Source organism: Symphalangus syndactylus, chromosome 12, assembly GCF_028878055.3.
Source record: "Symphalangus syndactylus isolate Jambi chromosome 12, NHGRI_mSymSyn1-v2.1_pri, whole genome shotgun sequence".
In the NCBI taxonomy this organism is placed as follows: Eukaryota; Metazoa; Chordata; class Mammalia; order Primates; family Hylobatidae; genus Symphalangus; species Symphalangus syndactylus.
The window spans coordinates 81,967,349-81,986,286 of NC_072441.2; positions in this window are offsets into that span (position 1 = coordinate 81,967,349).

An 18,938-nucleotide genomic window follows, 5' to 3' on the forward strand; every position below is an offset into this window, starting at 1 on the left:
TGAAAATATAATAAAAATATTCTTGGCCGGGTGTGGTGGCTCATACCTGTAATCTCAGCACTTTGAGAAGCCGAGGCAGGCGGATCACCTGAGGTCAGGAGTTACAGACTAGCCTGACCAACATGATGAAACCCCGTCTCTACTAAAAATACAAAAATTAGTCGGGCATGGTGGCGCATGCCTGTAGTCCCAGCTACTCAGAAGGCTGAGGCAGGAGAATTGCTTGAACCTGGGAGGCAGAGGCTGCAGTGAGCCAAGATCGCGCCACTGCACTCCAGCCTGGGCAACAGAGCGAGACTGTCTCAAAAAAAAAAAAAAAATTATCACATTACAAAAGCCTCAGAATGTTTGTCACACAAAGACCTACATTTAAAATTCTCAAAGCATCCCAATAAGGAGAGAAATAAGTTCAAGAGGATAGGATGATGCCTGCAATGTAGGAAATAAACGTGATTAAATGACATAATAAAACTGAATATCAACAAAAGCTAAAGGGGGGAGAGAGTCTGAGAAAGAAGAGGTGGAGGAGAGTGGAGTGAGAGAGAGATAATCAGAATGGAATGATTGGTTGGAGAATAGAGTCTCTAGTTACTGTGGCATATATTTGCAGCTGGACTCCGTCCCACAGATGAGCTGAAGAAAAAGGACCTTCACACAGAACTTTTATCATCAGCCGAAGGAAAAGTACTCAAAGGACAAGGCCATTGGTTGGGAACTTACACACACACACAAAAAAAAAAACTGAATTCTAGATACTATGAATATGATGAAAATAAGCGGAAGGGACTGGGTGCAGTGACTCATGCCTGTAATCCCAGCACTTTGGGAGGCCGAGGCAGGTGATCACCCGAGGTCAGGAGTTCGAGACCAGCCTGGCCAACCATGGCCAACATGGTGGAACCCCATCTCTACTAAAAATAGAAAAATTAGCGAAGCACAGTGGTGCACACCTGTAATCCCAGCTACTCGGGAGGCTGAGGCAGAATTGCTTGAACCCAGGAAGCGGAGGTTGCAGTGAGCCAAGATCGCACCACTGCACTTCAGCCTGGGAGGCAGTGCAAGACCCCATCTCAAAAAAAAAAAAAAAAAAAGAGGAAGGAAAAGATAAGACTAACAGCATAGGAGGTTGTGAAAGGTACCTTATGATTAGGGAGAATATAAATAATTAAAAATCATTCAATGAAGTAGCATAAAGTCAAATTAAAGCAACTACATTAACAAGAAAATAGAATGTATAGTTTTCAAAACATGAGAAGAATGTTGGCTCTATCTAATGGAAAGTAACAAAGGTGGGGAAAGAAACAACAAAGAAGGCACAGTACATGAAAAATATAAAATTAAATGGCAGAATAAGTCCTAATATTATAGTAATTGTAATAAAGATGGGTAAAGTAAACACACTTCTTAAAAGACAAACGTTCCTGGGTTGAGTTTCTTTTTAAGGTTCAGCAATATGTTGCATACAAGAGAAACACTGAAAATAAAAAACATTATCACAGGCTGGGCACAGTGGCTCACGCCTATAATCCCAGCACTTTGGAAAGCCAAGGCGGGTGGTTCACCTGAGGTCAGGAGTTCGAGACCAGACTGACCAACATGGAGAAACCCCATCTCTACTAAAAATACAAAAAAATTAGCCAGGCATGATAGCACATGCCTATAATCCCAGCTACTCGGGAGGCTGAGGCAGGAGAATCGCTTGAACCCGGGAGGCAGAGGTTGCAGTGAGCCAAGATCGCACCATTGTACTCCAGCCTGGGCAACAAGAGCAAAACTCTGTCTGAAAAAAAATAAAAACACAAAAACTTTCTCAAATATTTAAACAAGAGAATAGAAGGAATAAACAAAAGGAAGAAAATACATGAAGCAAATATGAACCAAAAAAAATCAGGGAAGTAATTTTAATATTTGACAAAAGAGGATACAAGAGGAAAAATGCAAAAGACAAAGAATGATGTAGTACAAGAAAATACAAACACCAGGAACATAAAAGCACCTACTCATATAGCCTCAAAATATATAAAACAGCAACGATAAAATTTCTGAGGCTGGGTGTGGTGGCTCATGCCTATAATCCCAGCATTTAGAAAGGCCGAGGTGGGAGGATTGCTTGAGCCCAGGAGTTCCAAGACCAGCCTGGGCAGAATAGTGGGACCTCATCTCTATTAAAAAATAATAATAGGCCGGCCGCGGTGGCTCACGCCTGTAATCCCAGTACTTTGGGTGGCCAAGGCAGGCAGATCATGAGGTCAGGAGATCGAGACCACAGTGAAACCCCATCTCTACTAAAAATACAAAAAATTAGCCAGGCACGGTGGCAGGCACCTGTAGTCCCAGCTACTCAGGAGACTGAGGCAGGAGAATGGCATGAACGCGGGAGGCAGAGCTTGCAGTGAGCCGAGATTGCGCCACTGCACTCCAGCCTGGGTGACAGAGCGAGACTCCGTCTCAAAAAATAATAATAATGAAAATAATAATAAATTAAAAAGAAAAAATGTTTTTTGGAAGAAATAGATTAATTACGGTTAGATCGCTTCTCGGCCTTTTGGCTAAGACAAGTGTAATTATGGTTAGAGATTTATTACACACCTTTCTCTGAAACCGGTTGATCAAGGAGACAAAAATAAGCAGAGGTATAAAATAGCTGTATAATATCATTGATAAATTCAAGCTACTGGGCTGGCCATGCTGGCTCACGCCTGTAATCCCAGAACTTTGGAAGGCCAAGATGGGCGGATCACCTGAGGTCAGGAGTTCGAGAGCAGCCTGGCCAACATGGCAAAACCCCATCTTAACTAAAAATACAAAAATTAGTTGGGCATGGTGGTGGGCGCCTGTAGTCCCAGCTACTAGGAGGCTGAGGCAGGAGGATCACTTGAACCCAGGAGGCAGAGGTTGCAGTGAGCTGAGATCATGCCACTGCACTCCAGCCTGGGCGACAGAACGAGACTCCACCTCAACAACAACAAAAAAAAATCTTAAGCTATTGGTGTATACAGAATTTCACACCCAACAAAGAGAAAATGCATATTCTTTTCTAGCATGTATGTAACAGGTAATATTGAATATGTTGGGTGCTACAAAGAAAGCCTTGAAAAATTTCAGAGATTCACTATTATCAGATTAAGGCCAGATGTGTTGGCTCACACCTATAATCCCAGCACTTTGGGAAGCTGAAGCAGAAGGATCGCTTGAGCCCAGGAGTTCGAGGCTGCAGTGAGTTACGATTGGGCCATTGCATTCCACCCTGGGCAACAGAGCAAAACGCTGTCTCAAAATAAATAAATAAATAAATAATAATTTTTAAAAAGCCAGGCGCAGTGTCTCACGCCTGTAATCCCAGCACTTTGGGAGCCTGAGGGGGGCAGATCACAAGGTCAGGAGATCGAGACCATCCTGGTTAAGACGGTGAAACCCTATCTCTACTAAAAATACAAAAAAAATTAGCAGGCCGTGGTGGCAGGTGCCTGTAGCCCACCTACTCAGGAGGCTGAGGCAGGAGAATGGCATGAACCCAGGAGGTGGAGCTTGCAGTGAGCTGAGATCGCGCCTCTGCACTCCAGCCTAGGCGACAGAGTGAGACTCCATCTCAAAAAAAAAAAAAGTTTGCATTATTATACAGATTATGTTTTTCTGACTGCAATGCAACAAAATTTTTAAATTAATAGATAATAATGGCCAAGTGCAGTGGCTCACGCCTGTAATCTCAGCACTTTGAGAGGCCAAGGCTGGCAGATCACCTGAGGTCAGAAGTTCGAGACCAGCCTGGCCAACATGGTGAAACCTTGTCTCTACTAAATATACAAAAAATTAGCTGGGCATGGTGGTTAGCGCCAGTAATCTCAGCTACTCAGGAGGCTGAGGCAGGAGAATCGCTTGAACCTGGGAGGCAGAGGTAGCAGTGAGCCAAGAACGAGTCATTGTACTCCAGCCTGGGCAACAGGGCGAGAGTCCGTCTCAAACAAACAAAAATAGATAATAAAATAGTTTTAAAACAAATCACCCAAAAAAACTGAAAACAGCCCAATGTCCATCAATAGGACTATAGATAAATAGGGTATTTTCATACAATGAAATATGATAGAGTAGTAAAAATGAATGAACTCCATCAATATAAATCTTAAAATAGATCTCTTATTTTAGCCAGGCATGGCGGCTCACGCCTGTAATCCCAGCACTTTGGGAGGCCAAGGTGGGTGGATCACCTGAGGTCAGGAGTTCAAGACCAGCCTAACCAACGTGGAGAAACCCCATCTCTACTAAAAATATAAAATTAGCGGGGCGTGGTGGTGCATGCCTGTAAACCCAGCTACAGGTGGTACATACCTGTAATCCCAGGCTGAGGCAGGAGAATCGCTTGAACCTGGGAGACAGAGGTTGCAGTGAGCTGAGATCGAGCCATTGCACTCCAGCCTAGGCAACAAGAGTGAAACTCCATCCCAAAAAAAAAATAAATAAATAAAATCTTATTTTAAACAAGAGAGGAAGTTGCAGAAGAATTTATACGTTATGATACCATTTATGTAAAGTGCAAAAACGTGCAATACTAAATAATATATTGTGTAAAAATTAGCTGGGCGTGGTGGCGTGCACCTGTAATCCCAGCTACTTGGGGAGACTAAGGCAGGAGAATCACTTTAACCTGGGAGGCAGAGGTTGCAGTGAGCCGAGATTGTGCCACTGCACTCCAGCCTGGGCAACAGAACAAGACTCCATCTCAAAAAAAAAAAAATAATAATAATAATAATATATTGTTTAGAAATTTGTGCACATGCGAGCAAAAATTTTTCAATCAAAGGGATCATAAATACACAATTCAGGATAGTGACTACAGCTGTGGAAAGTGCAAGTACAATACGGAAGTGTATACAGAGGCCTTTAACTGGATCTGTAAGTTTTACCTATTTATTTAAAGCAATCTAATACAAATATAGAAAAATGTCCAAATACAACAAAGCTTACGATTAGATATTGTGTTATTTTCTGTACTTTTCTGTACCTTTGAAATACTTCGTCATTAGAATAATAGGAAAAGAAAAAGAATCTTTAAAAAGGAAGAGTATCCATGAACAGAAAGCAAGCTGTGTATCGGGGGGAGAGTCCAGTTCCCCTGAGATTTTCCCATGAAACACACAATGTCAGCAAACAGTAGACCGATGGTTACAGGGCTCAGAGAGAAAGAGTGACTCAAGAATTGTATTCCCTGCCAAGAAGCAACAGACTCAAGTTGAAAGAAACAACTCAGGGAATACATAAAACAAGGGCCCTTTGAAATTCAACCAACCTAATAATAAATCACATTAAGGATGCAGGAATTAAGAAACCAAGCTAAACGCTCTGTCTGTGAGCATCGCATTCAGAGAACTGAAGCTAAACTTACATGGAAATCACGGTTACAAGACAGAATGTAAATACTGTATACAAAATATAACTATCAGACAGTGCTACACTGGGGTACGGGAAATGGAAGTGTAAATGTATTATTTTCGTCATCCCCCTGGAAGAATTCATGAGTCACTGTCTAAAATGAAAACCTGTAGTGAGGGCCAGGCACAGTGGCTCATGCCTGTAATCCCAGCACTTTGGGAGGCTGAGGTGAGCAGATCACCTGAGCTCAGGGGTTTGAAACCAGCCTGGCCAACATGGTGAAATCCTGTCTCTACTAAAAGTATTTTAAAAAATTAGCTGGGCGTGGTGGCAGACACCTGTAATCCCAGCTACTCAGGAGGCTGAGGCAAGAGGATTGCTTGAACCCGGGAGGCAGAGGTTGCAGTGAGCCGAGATCGGGCCACTGCACTCCAGCCTGAGTGACAGACTCCATTTCAAAAAAAAAAAATTACCTGAAGTTCAATATTTTGTTCATTTTCCCTTTGGCTAACTACAAGTAAAATAATTTAAATTGTACTTTTTTGATAAATAACATTTATTATGATCTACTTCCATAACTTTTTTTTTTTTTCCAAGATGGAGTCTTGCTCTGTCACCCAGGCTGGAGTGCAGTGGCACGATCTCGGCTCACTACAAACTCCACCTCCCAGGTTCAAGTGATTCTCCTGCCTCAGCCTCCCGAGTAGTTGGAATTACAGGCACACCCACCACACCCAGCTAATTTTTGTTTTAGTAGAGAAGGGGTTTCACCATGTTGGCCAAGCTGGTCCTGAACTCCTGACCTCAAGTGATCCATCCACCTCGGCCTCCCAAAGTGCTGGGATTACAGTCGTAAGCCACTGCACCCAGCCTGAAGCACATTTTTAAAGAATGATTCTGGCTGCTATACGAGTATATAAGGTGAGTATGTTCCCAAGGGGAGATGCTTGGAATGTCTAAGTAAGAGAAAACCATGATTCTGATCAATATGGTAGCAGTAGAAGTGGAAAGAGGGATTAATTCTGGGTATGTATTGAAGATGGAACTGGCAGGATTTCAAAACAGACAAGGCGTGGGATGCGAAATATAGAAAGGAACAATGAATGGCTCCATGCTGAAAACAGAGCTACCAGTGAACCAGAGCGGGAAGAGCAGGTTGAGGACAAAGGGGGCATATGGAGTCTGCATTTGGACGTGCCTTTTGGACAGACCCTCTTCTCACTCCATGCTTGCCATGGGCAAGCTCATCCATGCCCAATACTTAGGTTACTATCTAAATGTTTCTGGCTCCCAAATTGCCAATCCAGCCCTCCCCTGTGAACTCTAGATGTGGATGTCCAACTATCCTTCTTTTTTTTTTTTTGAGATGGAGTCTCACTCTATCGTCCAGGCTGGAGTGCAGTGGCGTGATCTTGGCGCACTGCAACTTCTGCCTCCTGGGTTCAAGCAATTTTCCCACCTCAACTTCCCAAGTAGCTGGGATTACTGGTGCGTGCTTAGTAGAGATGTGGTTTCACCATGTTGCCCAGGCTGGTTTTGAGCTCCTGGCCTCAAGTGATCCACCTGCCTCAGCCTCTCAAAGTGCTGGGATTACAGGCATGAGCCACAGCACCTGCCATGTACCCCCCAACTACCATTTTGTCATCACCACATCACTTTCCCAAAGGGATGTATGAAACTAAACTTGCAGTGTCCACATGTCCTCCTTCCCCACCCACTCTGAAAAAGGGTTCTGGGCCTCTTCCAGTATTGCCTATATCAATGAATGGCACTACCATTCTGGCTGCACAAGCCAGATATATGGGAGTTGCCTGGACACCTTCCTCTCTCTGGTCCATCAGATTCGGTTGATAATCAAGGCCTGATTTTTTTACCCCTTACATTTCTCCCAAATCCATCCCATTGTTACATCTCTCCACCAGCCCCATTCCTCAGGACTCAGTGTCCTCTTTCCTGCTTTGTTTTTCTCCATATGCCATAGGATTTCTCTGTCTGCTTACTGATCGTATCTCTCCACCTGAGTGGACTATGAGTTCTGTGATGGCAGAGACAGAACAGTGCCTGAGGCTGGGAGTGGTGGCCCATGCCTGTAGTCCCAGCACTTTGGGAGGCCGAGATGGGCAGATCACTTGAGCCCATGAGGTCAAGAACAGCCTGGGAAACGTGGCAAAACACTGTCTCTACAAAAAAAAAATAATAATAAAAATTAGCCGGGTGTGGTGGCAGCACGCCTGTAGTCCCAGCTACTCAGGAGGCTGAGGTGGGAGGATCACCTGAATCTGAGAAGTTGAGACCTCAGTGAGCTGTAATTGTGCCACTGCACTCCAGCCTGGGTTACAAAGAAAGACTCTGTCTTTAAAAAAAAAAAAAAAAAAATGCTGGGCACAGTGGCTCACAACTGTAATCCCAGCACTTTGGGAGGCCAAGGTGGGTGGGTCATCTGAGGTCAGGTGTTCAAGACCAGCCTGGTCAACATGGCGAAACACTGTCTCTACTAAAAATATAAAAATTAGCCAGGCATGGTGGCAGGTGCCTGTAATCCCAGCTACTCGGGAGGCTGAGGCAGGAGAATCGCTTGAACCCAGGAGGCAGAGGTTGCAGTGAGCCAAGATCACGCCACCACACTCCAGCCTGGGCAACAGAGTGAGACTCTGCCTCAAAAAACAAAAAATAAAAAATAGAACAGTGCCTGGCACATAGTGACCACTGCATAAGTACATGTTGATTAAATGCATGATGCATGAGTCCTCACTGTCACCAGCCTAGTGCTCAGGAGACAATCGCAATTAAGAGCAGAAGCTCTGGGCCGGGCGCGGTGGCTCAAGCCTGTAATCCCAGCACTTTGGGAGGCCGAGGCGGGCAGATCACGAGGTCAGGAGATCGAGACCATCCTGGCTAACACGGTGAAACCCCGTCTGTACTAAAAATACAAAAAATTAGCCAAGCGTGGTGGCAGGCGCCTGTAATCCCACCTACTCGGGAGGCTGAGGCAGGAGAATGGCGTGAACCCGGGAGGCGGAGCTTGCAGTGAGCCGAGATCGCGCCACTGCACTCCAGCCTGGGGGACAGAGAAAGACTCCGTCTCAAAAAAAAAAGAGCAGAAGCTCTGAAATCAGAGCGTCTGGGTTCCACCACTTATCAGTTCTATGATCTCCAGCAACTTATGTAACTTTTCTGCACCTTGGTTTCCTCATCTGTAAAATGAAAATAATGGAAGTCCTTACTTCATAAGGTCGTAAGGATTAGGGAGTTAATACATGCAAAATACTCCGAATAGCACTTGGTATAAAGTAAGTACTCAATAAATATTAGGTGTTATTTTTTGCCTCCTAGCTGGTCCTCCTGCATCTATTCTGCCCCTCTTGATCTTTTCCATAATGCAGACTGAGTAAAATTTTCCAAAAGGCAAATCTATGTCACATGCACAAGCACACACACACACACACACACATTCACATCACTAGAAAAACCATTCCTTGGTTTTTGCATCCCCCAAGGCCTTGCCTACTTCTCCAGCCTTGCCTGGTACCTCTCTCCTCCTTGCTCTTGAGCTTCAGCCATGCCTGCTGTCTCTCAGTTACAAACTCATCATGCTCCCTTCTGCCATAGGGCCTTTGCCCATGATGGACCCTCTATCTGGAAAGTCCTTTTCCTCCTCAACTCCACTCTCACCTGCTCCCTTTGCATGGATAACTTACGCTCATCTTTCAGATCTCAGCTCAAGCGTACCCTCCACAATGATCTTCCCACACCAACGCTAAGTCAAGTTTCTTTGTTAAAAATTCCTACAAATGTGATCCTTCAGAAGTTATCTCAATTTGTAATTATCCACTTGTTTGTGTGACCATGTGGCTGTCTGCTGACTTTTCCTCCAAACTGTAAGCCCCATAAAATCAGAAAGCATGTCTGTTTCTACTCTTTTTGCTACAGCATCTACTGTGTCTGGCATGTACAAGGTACTTTATTCTTTTTGGTTTTTTTGTTTTGTTTTGTTTTTTTGAGATGGAGTCTTGCTCTGTCGCCCAGGCTGGAGTGCAGTGGGGCGATCTTGGCTCACTGCAGCCTCCGCCTCCTGAGTTCAAATGATTCGCCCACCTCAGCCTCCCGAGTAGCTGGAATTACAGGCCTGCGCCACCACACCCAGCTAATTTTGGGGGGGTTTTTTGTTTTGTTTTGTTTTTTAGTAGAGATGGCATTTCTCCATGTTGGCCAGGCTGGTCTCAAACTCCTGCCCTCATGATTTGCCGGCCTCCGCCTCCCAAAGTGCTGGGATTACAGGCGTGAGCCACCACGCCCGGCCTCAAGGTACTTTATTCTTATTGAATGAATAAATGAGTCTGCAGCAGAAACAACACAGCCACTATTCAGGGCCTCTGGAGGACATTCTTAGTCCTCCATAATTATTGGGGCCAAAACCAGACAAGAATCTCTGCCCTTTGGGCAGTCCACACAGAGTTAGTAAAAGATGGGGTCTGAGTCACAAGTCTCCTGGTCACTAGCAGTGAGTCCTTAGCTGAGTCGCATCACCTCTCTGAACCTTCACATCTTCATGTGTAAAATGTGGGTCATGATTCTTATCTCACTGCAGTTGTCAAGAGGACCAAAAACACCTTGGATGTGAAAGTGCTCATTAAAACTTTTGCCAGGCCGGGCATGGTGGCTCACATCTGTAATCCCAGCACTTTGGGAGGCCGAGGCAGGCGGATCACAAGGTCAGGAGTTTGAGACCAGCCTGGCCAATAATGGTAAAACCCCGTCTCTACTAAAAATACAAAAGAATCAGCCGGGTATGTTGGCGGGTGCCTGTAATCCCAGCTACTTGGGAGGCTGAGGCAGGAGAATTGCTTGAATCCAGGAGGCGTAGATTGCAGTGAGCCAACATTACACCACTGCACTCCAGCCTGAGAGACAGAGCGAGACTCTGTCTCAAAAAAAAACTTTTGCCAGGTGCAGTGGCTCACACCTGTAATCCCACCACTTTGGGAGGCTGAAGCAGGAGGATCGTTTGAGCCAGGGAGTTTGAGGCTGCGGTGAGCTAGGATCATGCCACTGCACTCCAGCCTGGGTGACAGAGTGAGACCTTGTCTCTAAAAAAAAAGAAAAGAAAGAAATCCACTTTTGTGTGCCTGTGTCTGTGTGTGTGTGTGTGTGTGTGTGTGTATACTCTCACTATGTTTTTCAGGCTGGTCTGGAACTCCTGGGCTCAAACAATCCTCCCTCCTCAGCCTCCCAAAGTGCTGGGAGCTCACAAGTGTGAGCCACCATGCCGAGCCAAAAACAACACTTATAACACTGGACAAAGAAAGTATTGTGTAGTTTTTCAAAGGGGACTTTACTAGGAATCTAAATGTAAAATAAAACCAAATTTACAGAAAATACAAAAGTTGACAGAGATGGTTTCAGGTTTCCTTTTTTTTTTTTTTTTTTGTTTGAGATGGAGTCTGGCTCTGTCGCCCAGGCTGGAGTGCAGTGGCGCAATCTCGGCTCACTGCAAGCTCCGCCTCCCAGGTTCACGCCATTCTCCTGCCTCAGCCTCTCCGAGTAGCTGGGACCACAGGCGCCCGCCACCACGCCCGGCTAATTTTTTGTATTTTTTTAGTAGAGATGGGGTTTCACCGTGGTCTCCTTCTCCTGACCTCATGATCCGCCCGCCTCGGCCTCCCAAAGTGCTCGGATTACAAGCGTGAGCCACCGTGCCCGGCCAGGTTTCTTACCCTATGTGACAAAATGAGCTAGGCTCTCACGCTAAAGAATGATAGATCTGAGGCCAGTTGCGGTAGCTCACACCTATAATCCCAGCACTTCAGAAGGCCAAGGTAGGAAGATCACTTGAGCCCAGGAATTCAAGACCAGCCTGGCCAACATAAAGAGACATCATCTCTACAGAAAACTTTTGAAAATTAGCCAGGCATGTTGACCCTGCACCTGTACTCCTAGCCATTCAGGAGGCTGAGGTAGGAGGATTGCTTGAACTGAGGAAGTCGAGGCTGCAGTGAGCCATAATCACACCCCTACTCCAGCCTGGGCAACAGAGCAAGACCCTGTCTCAAAAATAAAAAACAATGACAGGTCTGCTACAGATGGGTTTGACAGGCGCAACTTATGGGGCACCCACCTCTTCAGTCCCAAGAGGGTTAGACACTGGGCCAGGCCAGCACTGGACCCCAGACAGAGGAAAGGCCTTCTCAGCTCCACTGTGAGGCCCCACAGAGACCTGCTTCTGGCCCTTCTCTCTCCTGATATGCTCAGGGAGGCACCTGGTTCACAGCTCCTGGGTAAGGGAGGCATGCCCTTCTCTTGCCCCAGCAGTCCCGAGGGAGGCCACAGGCTGAGCCCACTGACCCTCCAGTGGCTGCTTTTTCTCCTTTGGGATCTCTCTGGCTCCAGGCTCTGAAGCCAAAGCTCTGCCTGCTGTTACAGTCCTCTGACCTCCTCTGAAGTTCAGCTTTCTCCCCAGAGCCCTTAAACCCCCTAGCAACAGGCTTCTAATTAGCATCACACACATACTCACTTCCTGCCAGCTGTCCTACAGTCTTGGTAGGGTGGAAGGGCTGGTTTCATCCAAGTACTGCGGGCAGTGAGGGGAGCAAAGCCCATCTTCTCTCAAGGAAGCAGAAGTGTTCCTGGGGACAGAGATGGGGCTGGCCCAAACAGCCTGCAGCTGTTCCCTCACCCCTCCTAAGAAAGTCTCTGTCTTGTCTCTGATACAGAGATAATATTGCCCTCTCTCCCCAGTTTCCAACTCTTTTTATTTATTTATTTTTTATTTATTTATTTATTTATTTATTTTGAGACGGAGTCTCGCTCTGTCGCCCAGGCTGGAGTGCAATGGTGCGATCTTGGCTCACTGCAAGCTCCAACTCCCAGGTTCAAGCGATTCTCCTGTCTTGGCCTCCTGAGTAGCTAGGACTACAGGTGTGCACCACCATGCCCAGCTAATTTTTTGTATTTTTAGTAGAGACAGGGTTTCAACATCTTGGCCAGACTGATCTTGAACTCCTGACAATCTGCCTGCAATCTGCCTGCCTCAGCCTCCCAAAGTGCTGGGATTACAGGCGTGAGCAACCACATCTGACCCCTTTTCCCTTTGGAAGGAAAGATGGGAATGCTGAGTGGGGTGAGAGGGAGCAGGCACAGTATTGAGGACTGGAAAATGAGAGAGGAGGCAGGAAGGGCAGCTCTATCTTGAATTGCCTCCAGGATTTTCCAGGAGATCCCCCATCCCCTGGGCTTCAAGGATCCACCTCCTTCACCACCACAAGGCCTTGGCACCATCATCCTTGCTCTGTCTTCTAGAAGGCTCTTTGCCTTTTTCCTCCTCACCCCCTCCAGGCCTGCCCCTCTCCTGCCTTCTGTTCCAGCCCAGCTCACGCCTCCTCTAGGAAGCCTTCCTAGGTAGCACCTACTCTGCATTGCTGGTGACCCTGCTGTTCCCTAAAGCAGTAGTCTGTCTTCACAAGGTTTGTTTCTGTACTCCCTAAAGGAATTGTTCTTTTCCTCAGCCCTAAAGGAATTTCTTAAACTATGTACTGGCTTGCACATTTTTCAGGTTGACAGCTAAGATTTTTCATCATGCTTAAATCATTGCCCAGTGTGCAGTTTCTGAAGTGTTTTACATATTGTAACATTTTAAAATAAAACCGCTAAGATTCTGCTCTAAATATGTGTTCAATTAAATCTAAATATTGCAATGACTTGATACCCTCCACCATCCATTTATTTATTTAATTACTCACTTATTTTTTGAGACACAGTCTCACTCTTTTGCCCAGGCTGGAGTGCAGTGGCGCGATCTCGGCTCGCTACAACCTCTGCCTTCCAGGTTCAAGTGTCTCTTGTCTCAGCCTCCTGAGTAGCTGGAATTACAGGCATGTGCCATCACACCCAGCTAGTATTTATATTTTTTAGCAGAGATGGGGTTTCAACATGCTGGCCAGTCTGGTCTCAAACTCCTGACCTCAGGTGATCTGCCCACCTCAACTTCCCAAAGTGCTGGGATTACAGGCATGAGCCACTGCACCTGGCCTCCATCATCCATTTAAAATATATATGTATGACAGAACAACCAGACAGGAGATCAATAAGGAAACAGAGAGCCTAAACAACATTATAGACCAATTGTCCCTAAGAGTATATATAGAATACTCCACCTGATGGCCGGGCGTGGTGGTTCATACCTGTAATCCCAGCACTCTGGGAGGCCGAGGCAGGCGGATCACGAGGTCAGGAGATAAAGACCATCCTGGCTAACACGGTGAAACCCCATCTCTACTAAGAAAAATACAAAAAAACTAGCCGGGCATGGTGGCAGGTGCTACTCAGGAGGCTGAGGCAAGAGAATGGCGTGAACCTGGGAGGCGCAGGTTGCAGTATCGCACCACTGCACTCCAAGCCTGGGCGACAGAGCGAGTCTCCATCTCAAAAAAGAAAAAAGAAAAAAAAAAGAATACTCCACCTGATAGCATCCCAATACACATTCTTTCTAAACACACACTTAATATTTTCCAGGAGAGAGCACATGTTAGGTCACACAGTAAAACAACGAATTTAAGAAGACTGAAATTATGCCAAGTATTTTTTATGATCACAATGAAATCAAACTAGAAATCAATAAGAGTAGGAAAACTGGAAAACTCACAAATATGTGGAAATTGCACAACACACTCTTGAACAACCAGTGGGTCAAAGAAGAAACCACAAGGGAAATTATAAAGTATCTTGAGAAAGGCCGGGCACGGTAGCTCATGCCTGTAATCCCAGCACTTTGGGAGGCCGAGGCAGGTGGATCACGAGGTCAGGAGATCGAGACCATCCTGGCTAACACGGTGAAACCCCGTCTCTACTAAAAAAAAATACAAAAAAATTAGCCACACGGTGAAACCTCGTCTCTACTAAAAAAAATACAAAAAAATTAGCCGGGCGTGGTGGCGGGCGCCTGTAGTCCCAGCTACTCGGGAGGCTGAGGCAGGAGAATGGTGTGAACCTGGGAGGTGGAGCTCATACTGAGCCAAGATCGCACCACTGCACTCCAGCCTGGGAGACAGAGCAAGACTCCATCTCAAAAAAAAAAAAAAAAAATGAGAAAATAAAAACAAAAACACAACATGCCAACACTTATGAGATGCAGCAAAAGTAGTATAAAGAGGGAAGTTTATAGTGGTAAATGCTAAATTTAAAGAAAAGAAAGATGGCTGAGCACAGTGGCTCACACCTGTAATCCCAGCAGTCTGGGAGGCTGAGTGGGCGGATCACCTGAAGTCAGGAGACCAGACTGGCAACATGGTAAAACCTTGTCTCTACTAAAAATACAAAAACTTAGCTGGGCCTTGTGGCGCGTGCCTGTAGTCCCAGCTACTCGGGAGGCTGAGGCACAAGAATTGCTTGAACCTGGGAGGCGGAGGTTGCAGTGAGCTGAGATCGTGCCACTGTTGTCCAACCTAGGCGACAGAGCAAGACTCCATCTCAAAAAACAAAACAAAAAAAAAGAAAAAGAAAAAGAAGAAAGATCTCAGACTGACAACCTAACTTTACAGTTTGAGGAACTAGAAAAAGAAGAATAAACTAATCTCAAAGTTAGCAGAAGAAAGGAAATAATAAAGTTTAGAGCAGAAATAAGTAAAAAAGAATAGCCGGGCACAGTGGCTCACACCTGCAATCCCAACACTTTGGGAGGCCAAAACAGATGGATCACTTGAGGTCAGGAGTTCCAGACCAGCCTGGCCAACATGGTAAAACCCTATCCCTACTAAAAATACAAAAATTAGCTGGGCATAGTGGCATACACCTGGAGTCCCAGCTACTCGGGAGGCTGAGACAGGAGAATCACCTGAACAAGGGAGGTCGAGATTGCAGTGAGCCAAGATCGTGCCACTGCACTCCAGCCTGGGTGACAGAGCAAGATCTGTCTCAAAAAAAAAAAAAAAAGAAAGAAAGAAAGAAAAGAAAAGAAACAAAAAGTAACATTGTATTCACTGTGGGGAGGGAGAAACAGTTGTTGTTCAAAGGGTATAGGGTTACAGTCGTGCAAGATGAAAAAGTTCTAGAGATCTATTGTACAATGTATATACAGTTAACAATACTGTAATGCACACTAAAAAAAGAGAGTAAATTTATGTCTTTTTTACCAGTTGACAGATAGTGACAGATATAGATAGATGATAGATGATAGATAGATAGATAGATAGATAGATAGCAGATAGGTAAATAGGTAGGTAGATAAATAGATGATAGATTGATAGATACATAGATGGATGGATCGATAGATAGATAGATAGATAGATAGATAGATAGATAGATAGATGATAGATAGATAGATAGATAGCAGATAGGTAAATAGGTAGGTAGATAAATAGATGATAGATTGATAGATACATAGATGGATGGATCGATAGATAGATAGATAGATAGATAGATAGATAGATAGATAGATGATAGATAGATAGATAGATAGATAGATAGATAGATAGATAGATAGAACCACCCCCCCCCCCAACAAAACATGTTAACTCATTCTTTATCATTCAGTCAAGGTAGTATAGTAGGCCGGGCACGGTAGCTCACGCCTGTAACCCCAGCACTTTGGGAGGCTGAGGCAGGTAGATCTCTTGAGGCCAGGAGTTTGAGACCAGACTGGCTAACATAGTGAAACCCCTTCTCTACTAAAAGTACAAAAATTAGCTGAGTGTGGTGGTGCCAGCCTGTAATCCCAGCTACTGGGGGTGGGAAAGAAGGAACAGTACAACACCTTGAGTGCCACCCTGTTCCAGGGCAGATCAATTTTAGAAGGCTGAGGATCTGTAAGTGGATGCCAGTAAAACTATTGTGCCTGTGCGTCTTTTGGAAAGTCTTAAGCTGTTCCCATTTAAAAACTGCTGATGCCCAGTTCTGCAGGGTGGGTTTCCTACTTCTCCCTCAGTGCAAGAGCAGGGTAGAAACCAAGGAACTGGCAATGTCCCCTCCAGCAGCTGCAAGTCATGGCTTCCATTCCACCTGGCCTCCCACACTCCTTCTTCCTTGCACCTCTACTTCTCCATCCCACAACTTCTCTCTGTATCGGGATAGTCTACTAATGAGAATTCAGAGCCTCAGTGCCACTCATGGCTCAAGACTAAGGGTCATGGGGGTTGCCTCTCTTGGCTTTGGAGCCCCCCTCCCTCTGTTTCTGTATAGGGCAGCTTCTTGCTTCTCCCTTCCTTCTTGTCCCTCTTGCCTATTAAACTCTCCACCCCTTAAAACCACTCCACGTGTGTCCATGTCGTCTTATCTAAACCGGCATGAGGACCAAGAACCCTGGTGTTCCTCCACTCATCAGAGCTTTATCATTTTAGTGCGTTGGCCAGGAAAGGAAATTCATTCATCAGACTGAGTCAAGGAAACTTACTTTAAGCTATTTATGGTGTTTAATAATTGAGTAAGGTGTACTCCTATGAACAAAATTTGGAGCATGTTCATTTCTCTGCCTGGTTCCTCTAGAATTTGGAAACTATCTGAATCAAGCTTGACATGCAGAGCCAATAAAAGCCCCTTCGGGAGAACTGGCCTCATACCTTGTCTACACAGTCTCTGGACAGGGTTCCTAACCTGTGGTCAGTAAAGAATGTCATTTTTTAACAGGTCTGGGAGCTCCGAGTTGATCTCGGGACCTCAAGAGGAGAGGATCACCCAACTAACAGGTATTTGAGGTTTGCATCCTCAAATACAAACTTTAGGCTTTAATAGTCTTATCTGAAATTCCTTGTGAAACAGAGTTTCATCAAAGCCAATCAAAAGGCCTGTGTAGAAATAACCATTCTTGCTGCACTTTATGCAAATAATCAGGGCAAGTATAAGACTACAGTTTATTCATAATTTGTTTTTACCAAAAATGAGGACTAGAGAGAAAAATTGTGCTCCAAAGCTTATCATACATTCGTCATTAAGTCCTAGTCTCATTGTTTTCAAGCTTTTCGCCTACATTTTAGACTAACCCTGCTTATTCCTGTGAATCAAGCAGTGATCTTCTGCAGCTTGGAAGAAAAGATAAGGGATGGGTAATATAAAATCTGAATCAATATATTAGTTCTGGGCAATTATTCTGCTCTACCAGGTAATAAAATTGAGTAGGGTGCCCATAACCCAGAGGTTTCTTCGTTTAGGAAAATAAAACCAAGGAACTTCATAGACCCTCAAAGGGGAATTCTATATCTTGACAGGTAAAAGTTTAGATGGAAATTATCTACCACATCACACTTACGGAAATCGCTATACTCACTCTATTATTTCAATAGCATTATATATGGTGGCACCTTCTAACTGAAATATTAAACAGAGAGTTTCCATTGCTGTCATATTTTGCTTAATCATTATCCTTAGAGCAGGGATAATAGTTACTAACGAAAAGGAAGCATAAAAGTTTTACTATCACTGAATCTGCTAGGACTTTTTATTGGGTTTAGTGATGCAGTTTTAAATGAAACATGCTGCTTTTGGATTAACACCTCTAGTAAAGTAAAGGAAAATCTACAAGTACTTAAAAATCAAATCAAAATTATTGATCCCCGAGAGGCTACAATCCCTCTTTAATAAATTCCAGTCTTCTTTATGGAATTGGTTAACCCCTTTATTAAGCCCTCTCTTGCTTATGTGTCTTGTATTGATATTTGGACCCTGTATACACAATACTATAACTCAAATTGTTTCTTCTCATCTAGAAGCAATCAAACTCCAAATGGTGCTGTAAGCAGAACCACACATGGACACGCCATTCTTCTGAGGACCCTTAGATTGACCCCAGGAGGAGTCCTAGCTGCTGTTCCCCATTCAACGCCCCTTTGCAACAAGAAGTATCCAGAAGGAGTCGTCACCCAAAACCCCCTAACAGCAGTTAGTGTGGCATCTCCACAGGGGGGGAATGTTGTAGGAGTTATTAAGAAATTATTTTAGGCAGATAGAGAGGAAAAGGGGTCCTTGGGTCCTTGGGAAGTTTTCTTTCTTTTTCCTTTTTTTTTTTTTTTTAGACGGAGTTTCGCTCTTGTCGCCCAGGCTGGAGTGAAATGGTGCAATCTTGGCTCACCACAACTTCCGCCTCCTGGGTTCAAGCGATTCTCCGGCCTCAGCCTCCCGAGTAGCTGGGATTACAGGCATGTGCCACCACACCCAGCTAATTTTGTATTTTTAGTAGAGACGGGGTTTCTCCATGTTGGTCGGGCTGGAGTTTTCATTTTTTTAAAGCATCTCCAGAAAAGTTTCTTGTAAAGCCCTGGCTCTTAGAGCCAGGTTGGCAACCTTTGATATGCAAATGCAAACCCTTAGAAACTGGGTCCACCCAAACATGGTGATTCCCCTGGCCTTCTTGCCCTTTCCCCACATGTTCCTGGCAATGTGGCTGCCCTCCCGTATCCCCAGGAGTGTAGACCTGCATTTGCATATTAAAAGGCTAGGGTGGGGCCAGGTGTGGTGGCTCATGCCTGTAATCCCAACACTTTGGGAGGCCGAGGCGGGCGGATCACCTGAGGTCAGGAGTTTCAGACCAGCCTGACCAACGTGGAGAAACCCCGTCTCTGCTAAAATACAAAAAAAATTAGCTGGGTGTT